General features: G+C 46.3%; 8 non-coding genes across 8 annotated transcripts; all 8 read left to right on the top strand.

Annotated features, from left to right (window-relative positions):
- Nucleotides 1-278: 278 nt before the first annotated feature.
- LOC130302676 (U2 spliceosomal RNA) lies at nucleotides 279-469 on the top strand. The gene has a single exon (XR_008852846.1). It is a non-coding gene; the product is annotated as a U2 spliceosomal RNA (small nuclear RNA).
- Nucleotides 470-2,564: 2,095 nt separating this feature from the next.
- Nucleotides 2,565-2,755, top strand: LOC130302677 (U2 spliceosomal RNA). Its single transcript, XR_008852847.1, has one exon. It is a non-coding gene; the product is annotated as a U2 spliceosomal RNA (small nuclear RNA).
- A 2,096-nt stretch (nucleotides 2,756-4,851) lies between these two features.
- On the top strand, nucleotides 4,852-5,042 carry LOC130302678 (U2 spliceosomal RNA). Its single transcript, XR_008852848.1, has one exon. It is a non-coding gene; the product is annotated as a U2 spliceosomal RNA (small nuclear RNA).
- Nucleotides 5,043-7,124: 2,082 nt separating this feature from the next.
- On the top strand, nucleotides 7,125-7,315 carry LOC130302680 (U2 spliceosomal RNA). The gene has a single exon (XR_008852849.1). It is a non-coding gene; the product is annotated as a U2 spliceosomal RNA (small nuclear RNA).
- Nucleotides 7,316-9,401: 2,086 nt separating this feature from the next.
- LOC130302681 (U2 spliceosomal RNA) lies at nucleotides 9,402-9,592 on the top strand. The gene has a single exon (XR_008852850.1). It is a non-coding gene; the product is annotated as a U2 spliceosomal RNA (small nuclear RNA).
- Nucleotides 9,593-11,684: 2,092 nt separating this feature from the next.
- On the top strand, nucleotides 11,685-11,875 carry LOC130302682 (U2 spliceosomal RNA). The gene has a single exon (XR_008852851.1). It is a non-coding gene; the product is annotated as a U2 spliceosomal RNA (small nuclear RNA).
- A 2,081-nt stretch (nucleotides 11,876-13,956) lies between these two features.
- LOC130302683 (U2 spliceosomal RNA) lies at nucleotides 13,957-14,147 on the top strand. Its single transcript, XR_008852852.1, has one exon. It is a non-coding gene; the product is annotated as a U2 spliceosomal RNA (small nuclear RNA).
- A 2,091-nt stretch (nucleotides 14,148-16,238) lies between these two features.
- On the top strand, nucleotides 16,239-16,429 carry LOC130302685 (U2 spliceosomal RNA). The gene has a single exon (XR_008852855.1). It is a non-coding gene; the product is annotated as a U2 spliceosomal RNA (small nuclear RNA).
- Nucleotides 16,430-16,893: the final 464 nt, after the last annotated feature.

The raw sequence follows: 16,893 nt of genomic DNA on the forward strand, positions 1-16,893 counted from the left end.
ATCCTAAGCCCAGTGTCACATGCAAGTAGGAGGAGTAAGAAGGGTTCCTGGCAAATCCGGGTTATGGATTGCATTTAAAAAGGCCCCGTGGGAGTGCAATGGGCCCCTGTCTTGCTGCTTAGCAATAATGGTATGGGTTTAGGTTCTGCTGTGTGTACTGGTGGTTGACTGCCCCCCAGCCCAGAGTGTGCATGGAAAATTGTCTGGCAGCCTCCCTGACAGCAAGCAGTGATAGTGCCCATGAAGGGGACCTTGTTGGGCCCGCCCCTTTCACGGTTATCGCTTCTCGGCCTTTTGGCTAAGATCAAGTGTAGTATCTGTTCTTATCAGTTTAATATCTGATACGTCCCCTATCTGGGGACCATATATTAAATGGATTTTTGAGAACGGGGGCCGATTTCGAAGCTTGCTTCCGTCGCCCTATGCATTGACCCGATATGGCAGTATCTTCGGGTACAGTGCACCACCCCCTTACAGGGTTAAAAAGAAAGATTCCTACTTTCATTGCTACCTGCTTGCTGGCTAGCCAGCTAGCCAGCCCTGTGGGCCTTGCTGCTGCAGCCAAAAAACAAAAGGTGGTGCTGCTGCTGCTGCTTCTGCTGCTTCTGCTTGTGTCTGGCCGCTGTTGGAGCATCCAGGCACAGGACTTCTGCTGCTGCTGACTAAATGGCCTCCTTAATTGGATCATTTGAGTAGCCAGCACACCTGTGCAGGTAGGGCATGACATGATAGGCAGCTGCCTTGATAGCGGGTGGGTGCTGAATGTTCCTAATTGACAAAATAAGATTAATGCTTATGAAGAAATATAAAATCTCATCCCTTCCCCAATATCGCGCCACACCCCTACCCCTTAATTCCCTGGTTGAACTTGATGGACATATGTCTTTTTTCGACCGTACTAACTATGTAACTATGTATGTAACATAACATGGGGGGGGGGGGGGGGGGTCTCCTGGCTGTTCACACAGGTGTGTCATTGCTGTACATTGACCATGCATTGCTTCTGTGGTATTGCAAAGGCAAAGACAAATGCTTCCAGCCATCCATTGCACTAATGGATTGGTCATCAGCTGGCTGTCTATGTCCCGCATCAATATAGACCAAAGTACAGAGGGTTAGGCTATGCTATTGTGCACCTACCTGATGCATCAGAAGGTGCGAGGCCCTTGCTAAATTCTGTGCACAGACTTTGAGATCTATACTTTAGACTGTATCTAAACCTGCTCCAACATGGACTGACATTCTGGCCTACTTTCAGCCGATGCGACTTGTCTGTCGCTGAACAGTCGCTTTTTATGTATTCAGCACCTATGTATAATGTTGTAAAAATGCTCTAGAAGCTAAAGTCGCAGAAATGTCACACATATTTGGCCTGCAACTTTCTGTGCGACAAATTCAGACAGGAAAAATCAGTATAAATCCTTAGAAAATTATCCCCCAGTGTCTCCATCTGCTGGCGGTATTGAATAAGCATTGCTGCACTGATGGGGTATGCATTAGACGAAAAAAAAGAAGAAAAAGAAGAATAATACGCCCAGAAAAGAGGCGAAAAGGAGAAAAACGTAAAAAAACGTGAAAAAAAAGTAAGAGGAAGAGAAGGGAAAAAAAGGTGGAAATGGGTTTAAAAGTGATTTCGGCGGAGAAATATATATATATATATATATATATATATATATATATATATATATATACGCGCACACACACACATATATATAAACGTATTCTCCGTTGAGATATTGCAGCCGCTGCTGTGTCCAGGCCCAGGAGCCTTAGCACTGTGCTGTGATGTCACTCAATACCACTGACATCACTAGGTGTAAACAACATCTCTCCTTTGCTGTGTATGTGCCTATGGAGCTGTTTGGTGATGTCGTCTATTATGGCCTTCATAGAAGCAACAGGAGATTGTTGCATCCATCTAGAACCCTCAGAACTACAGTGCTATGATGTCACTCACTTCCACAGGCCTTGCAGAGTGTAAACAACAACAACCCAGCTTTGTTGTGTATGTAACCATAGGGATTTGTGATGTCACCTAGAACCTTCACAGCAGCGACAGCTTTATGAGGAGCATCAGCACTGCTCTGCCTGAGCAGAACCATCACCGCCATAGGTTGTCAAATAACCCGGATTTAACCCACACAGGTAAGTCCAATGGGGTGCAGGCATGTCCTCTATGCTTACAGCTTCCCGTGGGTGTTGGTTTGATACCGTTTGGGGACAGCCAAGGAGGCATCTGCAGGCAACAAAGGTAGGTGTGTGCTTGTGTGTGTGTTTCCTATGCAGATCCTAAGCCCAGTGTCACATGCAAGTAGGAGGAGTAAGAAGGGTTCCTGGCAAATCCGGGTTATGGATTGCATTTAAAAAGGCCCCGTGGGAGTGCAATGGGCCCCTGTCTTGCTGCTTAGCAATAATGGTATGGGTTTAGGTTCTGCTGTGTGTACTGGTGGTTGACTGCCCCCCAGCCCAGAGTGTGCATGGAAAATTGTCTGGCAGCCTCCCTGACAGCAAGCAGTGATAGTGCCCATGAAGGGGACCTTGTTGGGCCCGCCCCTTTCACGGTTATCGCTTCTCGGCCTTTTGGCTAAGATCAAGTGTAGTATCTGTTCTTATCAGTTTAATATCTGATACGTCCCCTATCTGGGGACCATATATTAAATGGATTTTTGAGAACGGGGGCCGATTTCGAAGCTTGCTTCCGTCGCCCTATGCATTGACCCGATATGGCAGTATCTTCGGGTACAGTGCACCACCCCCTTACAGGGTTAAAAAGAAAGATTCCTACTTTCATTGCTACCTGCTTGCTGGCTAGCCAGCTAGCCAGCCCTGTGGGCCTTGCTGCTGCAGCCAAAAAACAAAAGGTGGTGCTGCTGCTGCTGCTGCTTCTGCTGCTTCTACTTGTGTCTGGCCGCTGTTGGAGCGTCCAGGCACAGGACTTCTGCTGCTGCTGACTAAATGGCCTCCTTAATTGGATCATTTGAGTAGCCAGCACACCTGTGCAGGTAGGGCATGACATGATAGGCAGCTGCCTTGATAGCGGGTGGGTGCTGAATGTTCCTAATTGACAAAATAAGATTAATGCTTATGAAGAAATATAAAATCTCATCCCTTCCCCAATATCGCGCCACACCCCTACCCCTTAATTCCCTGGTTGAACTTGATGGACATATGTCTTTTTTCGACCGTACTAACTATGTAACTATGTAACATAACATGGGGGGGGGGGGGGGGGGTCTCCTGGCTGTTCACACAGGTGTGTCATTGCTGTACATTGACCATGCATTGCTTCTGTGGTATTGCAAAGGCAAAGACAAATGCTTCCAGCCATCCATTGCACTAATGGATTGGTCATCAGCTGGCTGTCTATGTCCCGCATCAATATAGACCAAAGTACAGAGGGTTAGGCTATGCTATTGTGCACCTACCTGATGCATCAGAAGGTGCGAGGCCCTTGCTAAATTCTGTGCATAGACTTTGAGATCTATACTTTAGACTGTATCTAAACCTGCTCCAACATGGACTGACATTCTGGCCTACTTTCAGCCGATGCGACTTGTCTGTCGCTGAACAGTCGCTTTTTATGTATTCAGCACCTATGTATAATGTTGTAAAAATGCTCTAGAAGCTAAAGTCGCAGAAATGTCACACATATTTGGCCTGCAACTTTCTGTGCGACAAATTCAGACAGGAAAAATCAGTATAAATCCTTAGAAAATTATCCCCCAGTGTCTCCATCTGCTGGCGGTATTGAATAAGCATTGCTGCACTGATGGGGTATGCATTAGACGAAAAAAAAGAAGAAAAAGAAGAATAATACGCCCAGAAAAGAGGCGAAAAGGAGAAAAACGTAAAAAAACGTGAAAAAAAAGTAAGAGGAAGAGAAGGGAAAAAAAGGTGGAAATGGGTTTAAAAGTGATTTCGGCGGAGAAATATATATATATATATATATATATATATATATATATATATATATATATACGCGCACACACACACATATATATAAACGTATTCTCCGTTGAGATATTGCAGCCGCTGCTGTGTCCAGGCCCAGGAGCCTTAGCACTGTGCTGTGATGTCACTCAATACCACTGACATCACTAGGTGTAAACAACATCTCTCCTTTGCTGTGTATGTGACTATGGAGCTGTTTGGTGATGTCGTCTATTATGGCCTTCATAGAAGCAACAGGAGATTGTTGCATCCATCTAGAACCCTCAGAACTACAGTGCTATGATGTCACTCACTTCCACAGGCCTTGCAGAGTGTAAACAACAACAACCCAGCTTTGTTGTGTATGTAACCATAGGGATTTGTGATGTCACCTAGAACCTTCACAGCAGCGACAGCTTTATGAGGAGCATCAGCACTGCTCTGCCTGAGCAGAACCATCACCGCCATAGGTTGTCAAATAACCCGGATTTAACCCACACAGGTAAGTCCAATGGGGTGCAGGCATGTCCTCTATGCTTACAGCTTCCCGTGGGTGTTGGTTTGATACCGTTTGGGGACAGCCAAGGAGGCATCTGCAGGCAACAAAGGTAGGTGTGTGCTTGTGTGTGTGTTTCCTATGCAGATCCTAAGCCCAGTGTCACATGCAAGTAGGAGGAGTAAGAAGGGTTCCTGGCAAATCCGGGTTATGGATTGCATTTAAAAAGGCCCCGTGGGAGTGCAATGGGCCCCTGTCTTGCTGCTTAGCAATAATGGTATGGGTTTAGGTTCTGCTGTGTGTACTGGTGGTTGACTGCCCCCCAGCCCAGAGTGTGCATGGAAAATTGTCTGGCAGCCTCCCTGACAGCAAGCAGTGATAGTGCCCATGAAGGGGACCTTGTTGGGCCCGCCCCTTTCACGGTTATCGCTTCTCGGCCTTTTGGCTAAGATCAAGTGTAGTATCTGTTCTTATCAGTTTAATATCTGATACGTCCCCTATCTGGGGACCATATATTAAATGGATTTTTGAGAACGGGGGCCGATTTCGAAGCTTGCTTCCGTCGCCCTATGCATTGACCCGATATGGCAGTATCTTCGGGTACAGTGCACCACCCCCTTACAGGGTTAAAAAGAAAGATTCCTACTTTCATTGCTACCTGCTTGCTGGCTAGCCAGCTAGCCAGCCCTGTGGGCCTTGCTGCTGCAGCCAAAAAACAAAAGGTGGTGCTGCTGCTGCTGCTTCTGCTGCTTCTGCTTGTGTCTGGCCGCTGTTGGAGCGTCCAGGCACAGGACTTCTGCTGCTGCTGACTAAATGGCCTCCTTAATTGGATCATTTGAGTAGCCAGCACACCTGTGCAGGTAGGGCATGACATGATAGGCAGCTGCCTTGATAGCGGGTGGGTGCTGAATGTTCCTAATTGACAAAATAAGATTAATGCTTATGAAGAAATATAAAATCTCATCCCTTCCCCAATATCGCGCCACACCCCTACCCCTTAATTCCCTGGTTGAACTTGATGGACATATGTCTTTTTTCGACCGTACTAACTATGTAACTATGTAACATAACATGGGGGGGGGGGGGGGGGGTCTCCTGGCTGTTCACACAGGTGTGTCATTGCTGTACATTGACCATGCATTGCTTCTGTGGTATTGCAAAGGCAAAGACAAATGCTTCCAGCCATCCATTGCACTAATGGATTGGTCATCAGCTGGCTGTCTATGTCCCGCATCAATATAGACCAAAGTACAGAGGGTTAGGCTATGCTATTGTGCACCTACCTGATGCATCAGAAGGTGCGAGGCCCTTGCTAAATTCTGTGCACAGACTTTGAGATCTATACTTTAGACTGTATCTAAACCTGCTCCAACATGGACTGACATTCTGGCCTACTTTCAGCCGATGCGACTTGTCTGTCGCTGAACAGTCGCTTTTTATGTATTCAGCACCTATGTATAATGTTGTAAAAATGCTCTAGAAGCTAAAGTCGCAGAAATGTCACACATATTTGGCCTGCAACTTTCTGTGCGACAAATTCAGACAGGAAAAATCAGTATAAATCCTTAGAAAATTATCCCCCAGTGTCTCCATCTGCTGGCGGTATTGAATAAGCATTGCTGCACTGATGGGGTATGCATTAGACGAAAAAAAAGAAGAAAAAGAAGAATAATACGCCCAGAAAAGAGGCGAAAAGGAGAAAAACGTAAAAAAACGTGAAAAAAAAGTAAGAGGAAGAGAAGGGAAAAAAAGGTGGAAATGGGTTTAAAAGTGATTTCGGCGGAGAATATATATATATATATATATATATATATATATATATATACGCGCACACACACACATATATATAAACGTATTCTCCGTTGAGATATTGCAGCCGCTGCTGTGTCCAGGCCCAGGAGCCTTAGCACTGTGCTGTGATGTCACTCAATACCACTGACATCACTAGGTGTAAACAACATCTCTCCTTTGCTGTGTATGTGCCTATGGAGCTGTTTGGTGATGTCGTCTATTATGGCCTTCATAGAAGCAACAGGAGATTGTTGCATCCATCTAGAACCCTCAGAACTACAGTGCTATGATGTCACTCACTTCCACAGGCCTTGCAGAGTGTAAACAACAACAACCCAGCTTTGTTGTGTATGTAACCATAGGGATTTGTGATGTCACCTAGAACCTTCACAGCAGCGACAGCTTTATGAGGAGCATCAGCACTGCTCTGCCTGAGCAGAACCATCACCGCCATAGGTTGTCAAATAACCCGGATTTAACCCACACAGGTAAGTCCAATGGGGTGCAGGCATGTCCTCTATGCTTACAGCTTCCCGTGGGTGTTGGTTTGATACCGTTTGGGGACAGCCAAGGAGGCATCTGCAGGCAACAAAGGTAGGTGTGTGCTTGTGTGTGTGTTTCCTATGCAGATCCTAAGCCCAGTGTCACATGCAAGTAGGAGGAGTAAGAAGGGTTCCTGGCAAATCCGGGTTATGGATTGCATTTAAAAAGGCCCCGTGGGAGTGCAATGGGCCCCTGTCTTGCTGCTTAGCAATAATGGTATGGGTTTAGGTTCTGCTGTGTGTACTGGTGGTTGACTGCCCCCCAGCCCAGAGTGTGCATGGAAAATTGTCTGGCAGCCTCCCTGACAGCAAGCAGTGATAGTGCCCATGAAGGGGACCTTGTTGGGCCCGCCCCTTTCACGGTTATCGCTTCTCGGCCTTTTGGCTAAGATCAAGTGTAGTATCTGTTCTTATCAGTTTAATATCTGATACGTCCCCTATCTGGGGACCATATATTAAATGGATTTTTGAGAACGGGGGCCGATTTCGAAGCTTGCTTCCGTCGCCCTATGCATTGACCCGATATGGCAGTATCTTCGGGTACAGTGCACCACCCCCTTACAGGGTTAAAAAGAAAGATTCCTACTTTCATTGCTACCTGCTTGCTGGCTAGCCAGCTAGCCAGCCCTGTGGGCCTTGCTGCTGCAGCCAAAAAACAAAAGGTGGTGCTGCTGCTGCTGCTTCTGCTGCTTCTACTTGTGTCTGGCCGCTGTTGGAGCGTCCAGGCACAGGACTTCTGCTGCTGCTGACTAAATGGCCTCCTTAATTGGATCATTTGAGTAGCCAGCACACCTGTGCAGGTAGGGCATGACATGATAGGCAGCTGCCTTGATAGCGGGTGGGTGCTGAATGTTCCTAATTGACAAAATAAGATTAATGCTTATGAAGAAATATAAAATCTCATCCCTTCCCCAATATCGCGCCACACCCCTACCCCTTAATTCCCTGGTTGAACTTGATGGACATATGTCTTTTTTCGACCGTACTAACTATGTAACTATGTAACATAACATGGGGGGGGGGGGGGGGGTCTCCTGGCTGTTCACACAGGTGTGTCATTGCTGTACATTGACCATGCATTGCTTCTGTGGTATTGCAAAGGCAAAGACAAATGCTTCCAGCCATCCATTGCACTAATGGATTGGTCATCAGCTGGCTGTCTATGTCCCGCATCAATATAGACCAAAGTACAGAGGGTTAGGCTATGCTATTGTGCACCTACCTGATGCATCAGAAGGTGCGAGGCCCTTGCTAAATTCTGTGCACAGACTTTGAGATCTATACTTTAGACTGTATCTAAACCTGCTCCAACATGGACTGACATTCTGGCCTACTTTCAGCCGATGCGACTTGTCTGTCGCTGAACAGTCGCTTTTTATGTATTCAGCACCTATGTATAATGTTGTAAAAATGCTCTAGAAGCTAAAGTCGCAGAAATGTCACACATATTTGGCCTGCAACTTTCTGTGCGACAAATTCAGACAGGAAAAATCAGTATAAATCCTTAGAAAATTATCCCCCAGTGTCTCCATCTGCTGGCGGTATTGAATAAGCATTGCTGCACTGATGGGGTATGCATTAGACGAAAAAAAAGAAGAAAAAGAAGAATAATACGCCCAGAAAAGAGGCGAAAAGGAGAAAAACGTAAAAAAACGTGAAAAAAAAGTAAGAGGAAGAGAAGGGAAAAAAAGGTGGAAATGGGTTTAAAAGTGATTTCGGCGGAGAAATATATATATATATATATATATATATATATATATATATATATACGCGCACACACACACATATATATAAACGTATTCTCCGTTGAGATATTGCAGCCGCTGCTGTGTCCAGGCCCAGGAGCCTTAGCACTGTGCTGTGATGTCACTCAATACCACTGACATCACTAGGTGTAAACAACATCTCTCCTTTGCTGTGTATGTGACTATGGAGCTGTTTGGTGATGTCGTCTATTATGGCCTTCATAGAAGCAACAGGAGATTGTTGCATCCATCTAGAACCCTCAGAACTACAGTGCTATGATGTCACTCACTTCCACAGGCCTTGCAGAGTGTAAACAACAACAACCCAGCTTTGTTGTGTATGTAACCATAGGGATTTGTGATGTCACCTAGAACCTTCACAGCAGCGACAGCTTTATGAGGAGCATCAGCACTGCTCTGCCTGAGCAGAACCATCACCGCCATAGGTTGTCAAATAACCCGGATTTAACCCACACAGGTAAGTCCAATGGGGTGCAGGCATGTCCTCTATGCTTACAGCTTCCCGTGGGTGTTGGTTTGATACCGTTTGGGGACAGCCAAGGAGGCATCTGCAGGCAACAAAGGTAGGTGTGTGCTTGTGTGTGTGTTTCCTATGCAGATCCTAAGCCCAGTGTCACATGCAAGTAGGAGGAGTAAGAAGGGTTCCTGGCAAATCCGGGTTATGGATTGCATTTAAAAAGGCCCCGTGGGAGTGCAATGGGCCCCTGTCTTGCTGCTTAGCAATAATGGTATGGGTTTAGGTTCTGCTGTGTGTACTGGTGGTTGACTGCCCCCCAGCCCAGAGTGTGCATGGAAAATTGTCTGGCAGCCTCCCTGACAGCAAGCAGTGATAGTGCCCATGAAGGGGACCTTGTTGGGCCCGCCCCTTTCACGGTTATCGCTTCTCGGCCTTTTGGCTAAGATCAAGTGTAGTATCTGTTCTTATCAGTTTAATATCTGATACGTCCCCTATCTGGGGACCATATATTAAATGGATTTTTGAGAACGGGGGCCGATTTCGAAGCTTGCTTCCGTCGCCCTATGCATTGACCCGATATGGCAGTATCTTCGGGTACAGTGCACCACCCCCTTACAGGGTTAAAAAGAAAGATTCCTACTTTCATTGCTACCTGCTTGCTGGCTAGCCAGCTAGCCAGCCCTGTGGGCCTTGCTGCTGCAGCCAAAAAACAAAAGGTGGTGCTGCTGCTGCTGCTGCTTCTGCTGCTTCTACTTGTGTCTGGCCGCTGTTGGAGCGTCCAGGCACAGGACTTCTGCTGCTGCTGACTAAATGGCCTCCTTAATTGGATCATTTGAGTAGCCAGCACACCTGTGCAGGTAGGGCATGACATGATAGGCAGCTGCCTTGATAGCGGGTGGGTGCTGAATGTTCCTAATTGACAAAATAAGATTAATGCTTATGAAGAAATATAAAATCTCATCCCTTCCCCAATATCGCGCCACACCCCTACCCCTTAATTCCCTGGTTGAACTTGATGGACATATGTCTTTTTTCGACCGTACTAACTATGTAACTATGTAACATAACATGGGGGGGGGGGGGGGGGGTCTCCTGGCTGTTCACACAGGTGTGTCATTGCTGTACATTGACCATGCATTGCTTCTGTGGTATTGCAAAGGCAAAGACAAATGCTTCCAGCCATCCATTGCACTAATGGATTGGTCATCAGCTGGCTGTCTATGTCCCGCATCAATATAGACCAAAGTACAGAGGGTTAGGCTATGCTATTGTGCACCTACCTGATGCATCAGAAGGTGCGAGGCCCTTGCTAAATTCTGTGCACAGACTTTGAGATCTATACTTTAGACTGTATCTAAACCTGCTCCAACATGGACTGACATTCTGGCCTACTTTCAGCCGATGCGACTTGTCTGTCGCTGAACAGTCGCTTTTTATGTATTCAGCACCTATGTATAATGTTGTAAAAATGCTCTAGAAGCTAAAGTCGCAGAAATGTCACACATATTTGGCCTGCAACTTTCTGTGCGACAAATTCAGACAGGAAAAATCAGTATAAATCCTTAGAAAATTATCCCCCAGTGTCTCCATCTGCTGGCGGTATTGAATAAGCATTGCTGCACTGATGGGGTATGCATTAGACGAAAAAAAAGAAGAAAAAGAAGAATAATACGCCCAGAAAAGAGGCGAAAAGGAGAAAAACGTAAAAAAACGTGAAAAAAAAGTAAGAGGAAGAGAAGGGAAAAAAAGGTGGAAATGGGTTTAAAAGTGATTTCGGCGGAGAAATATATATATATATATATATATATATATATATATATATATATATACGCGCACACACACACATATATATAAACGTATTCTCCGTTGAGATATTGCAGCCGCTGCTGTGTCCAGGCCCAGGAGCCTTAGCACTGTGCTGTGATGTCACTCAATACCACTGACATCACTAGGTGTAAACAACATCTCTCCTTTGCTGTGTATGTGACTATGGAGCTGTTTGGTGATGTCGTCTATTATGGCCTTCATAGAAGCAACAGGAGATTGTTGCATCCATCTAGAACCCTCAGAACTACAGTGCTATGATGTCACTCACTTCCACAGGCCTTGCAGAGTGTAAACAACAACAACCCAGCTTTGTTGTGTATGTAACCATAGGGATTTGTGATGTCACCTAGAACCTTCACAGCAGCGACAGCTTTATGAGGAGCATCAGCACTGCTCTGCCTGAGCAGAACCATCACCGCCATAGGTTGTCAAATAACCCGGATTTAACCCACACAGGTAAGTCCAATGGGGTGCAGGCATGTCCTCTATGCTTACAGCTTCCCGTGGGTGTTGGTTTGATACCGTTTGGGGACAGCCAAGGAGGCATCTGCAGGCAACAAAGGTAGGTGTGTGCTTGTGTGTGTGTTTCCTATGCAGATCCTAAGCCCAGTGTCACATGCAAGTAGGAGGAGTAAGAAGGGTTCCTGGCAAATCCGGGTTATGGATTGCATTTAAAAAGGCCCCGTGGGAGTGCAATGGGCCCCTGTCTTGCTGCTTAGCAATAATGGTATGGGTTTAGGTTCTGCTGTGTGTACTGGTGGTTGACTGCCCCCCAGCCCAGAGTGTGCATGGAAAATTGTCTGGCAGCCTCCCTGACAGCAAGCAGTGATAGTGCCCATGAAGGGGACCTTGTTGGGCCCGCCCCTTTCACGGTTATCGCTTCTCGGCCTTTTGGCTAAGATCAAGTGTAGTATCTGTTCTTATCAGTTTAATATCTGATACGTCCCCTATCTGGGGACCATATATTAAATGGATTTTTGAGAACGGGGGCCGATTTCGAAGCTTGCTTCCGTCGCCCTATGCATTGACCCGATATGGCAGTATCTTCGGGTACAGTGCACCACCCCCTTACAGGGTTAAAAAGAAAGATTCCTACTTTCATTGCTACCTGCTTGCTGGCTAGCCAGCTAGCCAGCCCTGTGGGCCTTGCTGCTGCAGCCAAAAAACAAAAGGTGGTGCTGCTGCTGCTGCTTCTGCTGCTTCTGCTTGTGTCTGGCCGCTGTTGGAGCGTCCAGGCACAGGACTTCTGCTGCTGCTGACTAAATGGCCTCCTTAATTGGATCATTTGAGTAGCCAGCACACCTGTGCAGGTAGGGCATGACATGATAGGCAGCTGCCTTGATAGCGGGTGGGTGCTGAATGTTCCTAATTGACAAAATAAGATTAATGCTTATGAAGAAATATAAAATCTCATCCCTTCCCCAATATCGCGCCACACCCCTACCCCTTAATTCCCTGGTTGAACTTGATGGACATATGTCTTTTTTCGACCGTACTAACTATGTAACTATGTAACATAACATGGGGGGGGGGGGGGGGGGTCTCCTGGCTGTTCACACAGGTGTGTCATTGCTGTACATTGACCATGCATTGCTTCTGTGGTATTGCAAAGGCAAAGACAAATGCTTCCAGCCATCCATTGCACTAATGGATTGGTCATCAGCTGGCTGTCTATGTCCCGCATCAATATAGACCAAAGTACAGAGGGTTAGGCTATGCTATTGTGCACCTACCTGATGCATCAGAAGGTGCGAGGCCCTTGCTAAATTCTGTGCACAGACTTTGAGATCTATACTTTAGACTGTATCTAAACCTGCTCCAACATGGACTGACATTCTGGCCTACTTTCAGCCGATGCGACTTGTCTGTCGCTGAACAGTCGCTTTTTATGTATTCAGCACCTATGTATAATGTTGTAAAAATGCTCTAGAAGCTAAAGTCGCAGAAATGTCACACATATTTGGCCTGCAACTTTCTGTGCGACAAATTCAGACAGGAAAAATCAGTATAAATCCTTAGAAAATTATCCCCCAGTGTCTCCATCTGCTGGCGGTATTGAATAAGCATTGCTGCACTGATGGGGTATGCATTAGACGAAAAAAAAGAAGAAAAAGAAGAATAATACGCCCAGAAAAGAGGCGAAAAGGAGAAAAACGTAAAAAAACGTGAAAAAAAAGTAAGAGGAAGAGAAGGGAAAAAAAGGTGGAAATGGGTTTAAAAGTGATTTCGGCGGAGAAATATATATATATATATATATATATATATATATATATACGCGCACACACACACATATATATAAACGTATTCTCCGTTGAGATATTGCAGCCGCTGCTGTGTCCAGGCCCAGGAGCCTTAGCACTGTGCTGTGATGTCACTCAATACCACTGACATCACTAGGTGTAAACAACATCTCTCCTTTGCTGTGTATGTGCCTATGGAGCTGTTTGGTGATGTCGTCTATTATGGCCTTCATAGAAGCAACAGGAGATTGTTGCATCCATCTAGAACCCTCAGAACTACAGTGCTATGATGTCACTCACTTCCACAGGCCTTGCAGAGTGTAAACAACAACAACCCAGCTTTGTTGTGTATGTAACCATAGGGATTTGTGATGTCACCTAGAACCTTCACAGCAGCGACAGCTTTATGAGGAGCATCAGCACTGCTCTGCCTGAGCAGAACCATCACCGCCATAGGTTGTCAAATAACCCGGATTTAACCCACACAGGTAAGTCCAATGGGGTGCAGGCATGTCCTCTATGCTTACAGCTTCCCGTGGGTGTTGGTTTGATACCGTTTGGGGACAGCCAAGGAGGCATCTGCAGGCAACAAAGGTAGGTGTGTGCTTGTGTGTGTGTTTCCTATGCAGATCCTAAGCCCAGTGTCACATGCAAGTAGGAGGAGTAAGAAGGGTTCCTGGCAAATCCGGGTTATGGATTGCATTTAAAAAGGCCCCGTGGGAGTGCAATGGGCCCCTGTCTTGCTGCTTAGCAATAATGGTATGGGTTTAGGTTCTGCTGTGTGTACTGGTGGTTGACTGCCCCCCAGCCCAGAGTGTGCATGGAAAATTGTCTGGCAGCCTCCCTGACAGCAAGCAGTGATAGTGCCCATGAAGGGGACCTTGTTGGGCCCGCCCCTTTCACGGTTATCGCTTCTCGGCCTTTTGGCTAAGATCAAGTGTAGTATCTGTTCTTATCAGTTTAATATCTGATACGTCCCCTATCTGGGGACCATATATTAAATGGATTTTTGAGAACGGGGGCCGATTTCGAAGCTTGCTTCCGTCGCCCTATGCATTGACCCGATATGGCAGTATCTTCGGGTACAGTGCACCACCCCCTTACAGGGTTAAAAAGAAAGATTCCTACTTTCATTGCTACCTGCTTGCTGGCTAGCCAGCTAGCCAGCCCTGTGGGCCTTGCTGCTGCAGCCAAAAAACAAAAGGTGGTGCTGCTGCTGCTGCTTCTGCTGCTTCTACTTGTGTCTGGCCGCTGTTGGAGCGTCCAGGCACAGGACTTCTGCTGCTGCTGACTAAATGGCCTCCTTAATTGGATCATTTGAGTAGCCAGCACACCTGTGCAGGTAGGGCATGACATGATAGGCAGCTGCCTTGATAGCGGGTGGGTGCTGAATGTTCCTAATTGACAAAATAAGATTAATGCTTATGAAGAAATATAAAATCTCATCCCTTCCCCAATATCGCGCCACACCCCTACCCCTTAATTCCCTGGTTGAACTTGATGGACATATGTCTTTTTTCGACCGTACTAACTATGTAACTATGTAACATAACATGGGGGGGGGGGGGGGGGTCTCCTGGCTGTTCACACAGGTGTGTCATTGCTGTACATTGACCATGCATTGCTTCTGTGGTATTGCAAAGGCAAAGACAAATGCTTCCAGCCATCCATTGCACTAATGGATTGGTCATCAGCTGGCTGTCTATGTCCCGCATCAATATAGACCAAAGTACAGAGGGTTAGGCTATGCTATTGTGCACCTACCTGATGCATCAGAAGGTGCGAGGCCCTTGCTAAATTCTGTGCACAGACTTTGAGATCTATACTTTAGACTGTATCTAAACCTGCTCCAACATGGACTGACATTCTGGCCTACTTTCAGCCGATGCGACTTGTCTGTCGCTGAACAGTCGCTTTTTATGTATTCAGCACCTATGTATAATGTTGTAAAAATGCTCTAGAAGCTAAAGTCGCAGAAATGTCACACATATTTGGCCTGCAACTTTCTGTGCGACAAATTCAGACAGGAAAAATCAGTATAAATCCTTAGAAAATTATCCCCCAGTGTCTCCATCTGCTGGCGGTATTGAATAAGCATTGCTGCACTGATGGGGTATGCATTAGACGAAAAAAAAGAAGAAAAAGAAGAATAATACGCCCAGAAAAGAGGCGAAAAGGAGAAAAACGTAAAAAAACGTGAAAAAAAAGTAAGAGGAAGAGAAGGGAAAAAAAGGTGGAAATGGGTTTAAAAGTGATTTCGGCGGAGAATATATATATATATATATATATATATATATATATATATATATATATATACGCGCACACACACACATATATATAAACGTATTCTCCGTTGAGATATTGCAGCCGCTGCTGTGTCCAGGCCCAGGAGCCTTAGCACTGTGCTGTGATGTCACTCAATACCACTGACATCACTAGGTGTAAACAACATCTCTCCTTTGCTGTGTATGTGACTATGGAGCTGTTTGGTGATGTCGTCTATTATGGCCTTCATAGAAGCAACAGGAGATTGTTGCATCCATCTAGAACCCTCAGAACTACAGTGCTATGATGTCACTCACTTCCACAGGCCTTGCAGAGTGTAAACAACAACAACCCAGCTTTGTTGTGTATGTAACCATAGGGATTTGTGATGTCACCTAGAACCTTCACAGCAGCGACAGCTTTATGAGGAGCATCAGCACTGCTCTGCCTGAGCAGAACCATCACCGCCATAGGTTGTCAAATAACCCGGATTTAACCCACACAGGTAAGTCCAATGGGGTGCAGGCATGTCCTCTATGCTTACAGCTTCCCGTGGGTGTTGGTTTGATACCGTTTGGGGACAGCCAAGGAGGCATCTGCAGGCAACAAAGGTAGGTGTGTGCTTGTGTGTGTGTTTCCTATGCAGATCCTAAGCCCAGTGTCACATGCAAGTAGGAGGAGTAAGAAGGGTTCCTGGCAAATCCGGGTTATGGATTGCATTTAAAAAGGCCCCGTGGGAGTGCAATGGGCCCCTGTCTTGCTGCTTAGCAATAATGGTATGGGTTTAGGTTCTGCTGTGTGTACTGGTGGTTGACTGCCCCCCAGCCCAGAGTGTGCATGGAAAATTGTCTGGCAGCCTCCCTGACAGCAAGCAGTGATAGTGCCCATGAAGGGGACCTTGTTGGGCCCGCCCCTTTCACGGTTATCGCTTCTCGGCCTTTTGGCTAAGATCAAGTGTAGTATCTGTTCTTATCAGTTTAATATCTGATACGTCCCCTATCTGGGGACCATATATTAAATGGATTTTTGAGAACGGGGGCCGATTTCGAAGCTTGCTTCCGTCGCCCTATGCATTGACCCGATATGGCAGTATCTTCGGGTACAGTGCACCACCCCCTTACAGGGTTAAAAAGAAAGATTCCTACTTTCATTGCTACCTGCTTGCTGGCTAGCCAGCTAGCCAGCCCTGTGGGCCTTGCTGCTGCAGCCAAAAAACAAAAGGTGGTGCTGCTGCTGCTGCTTCTGCTGCTTCTGCTTGTGTCTGGCCGCTGTTGGAGCGTCCAGGCACAGGACTTCTGCTGCTGCTGACTAAATGGCCTCCTTAATTGGATCATTTGAGTAGCCAGCACACCTGTGCAGGTAGGGCATGACATGATAGGCAGCTGCCTTGATAGCGGGTGGGTGCTGAATGTTCCTAATTGACAAAATAAGATTAATGCTTATGAAGAAATATAAAATCTCATCCCTTCCCCAATATCGCGCCACACCCCTACCCCTTAATTCCCTGGTTGAACTTGATGGACATATGTCTTTTTTCGACCGTACTAACTATGTAACTATGTAACATAACATGGGGGGG

This window comes from Hyla sarda, unplaced genomic scaffold (assembly GCF_029499605.1).
Source record: "Hyla sarda isolate aHylSar1 unplaced genomic scaffold, aHylSar1.hap1 scaffold_1176, whole genome shotgun sequence".
Classification (NCBI taxonomy): Eukaryota; Metazoa; Chordata; class Amphibia; order Anura; family Hylidae; genus Hyla; species Hyla sarda.